Source organism: Temnothorax curvispinosus, unplaced genomic scaffold, assembly GCF_003070985.1.
Source record: "Temnothorax curvispinosus isolate PA1 unplaced genomic scaffold, ASM307098v1 QBEX01002412.1, whole genome shotgun sequence".
NCBI lineage: Eukaryota > Metazoa > Arthropoda > Insecta > Hymenoptera > Formicidae > Temnothorax > Temnothorax curvispinosus.
Window position 1 is genome coordinate 167,446 of NW_020212192.1, and position 1,384 is coordinate 168,829.

The window sequence follows — 1,384 nt, forward strand, 5'->3', positions numbered from 1 at the left end:
TCGAGCTTTTCTCGACGACGGCGACGGCGACGCGGCGTCCGCGAAGCGACGGCACGTTCACACGCGATTTCGCGCTCGTAATAGTTTCTTTTTTATGCCTCTCTTGGCGAGTCGCAACACGCGTTCGCGCAACCACAGTTTCCCGGTCGTTAATACCCATCGCAATTGACGCAGCGACCCTCTCTTCCGTGCGGGCGATAATTACAACACGCGTATTCGGCTAATTACGCGTGTACGTTGTAACGCGCTTTCTTTGTAATCGCGCTCCCAAAGTAAAGCGAGTCCCGACGTCCCAAGTGGAAACTCGTGTGTCTCGCGTCGGCTTGGCTCGGACACGAAAGAACGGAAGGAACTTGACGCGCGCGTCTCACAGGTGCGCTCGTCAAGTTCCTCCCGAAAGGATGAGTATATATCGGCGTGTAGTTGTCGTCGCCAATTGAGAGGATCGACAAAATATGACAACGTGGCGAGTGCGCGGCGCGGCGTATCGACGACAGTACGAAGACAGTAGGAAGAACGTCGGCTCTCCGGGCTCTCGCACATCCGGTGCTTTCTTTACGCGCGCACCGACACGTATACGCTAGGCTCTCGTGGTGACGCGTATTACATCAGCTGGTCGCCTTTGACAAGTCCACGGTACGCGACGACAATATGATTGGAGGTTTCGAGGAAGTGGTCACCCTTTATCGACTGCGACGTAATTATCCGTTTCGCGATGACGCATCTGGTTTCGCGTGCCGGTCGGTCTTCGCGACGACGCGACGCGACGGCGAAGCAGGGTGCGCGGAATTTCGGACACGCGAGCAAAAACGCCTTGCGAAACAACCCGCGCGAGCTAAATGACAATAACGAAACAACCGGTCAAGGTATAGGACGGATCAAGAGAGGCCTACTGTCGCGCGAAATTGTAACCGCACTTGACTCACCAGAGTGTGTATGCTCTTTCAAACAACCCGCTCGAATGTATCCGCCCAAAGTATACCTATCGTTTATCCGAACAATCAAGTATTAACGATAATTGCAACCAAAATTTATATACGTATCTTTTATATTAATTTTTCCACCTTTCCTTGTATTTACGGTGGCTTAACTCCGAGCTTAAAGCGTCTAACAATAAGCGTATTATATAGCTTCTTTCCTTAGCATAAAGTTTATATATTTAATTTGTAAAACATAAAAACAAATAAAATGTGTGTTATTATTATCAAGTGTCACGTAAAATGTTATTAAATTGTTATTAAAAATGTGCGCTAATAATTTTTTAATATTTTTTCGAAATTTCAACAGTTCATTTCAAAAAAATTTAAATTAGAAATAGCACAAAAGTTGTTAGAAAAAATGCTTGGCATGTATATATATCACGATCGCGCGATATTTTCTCAAA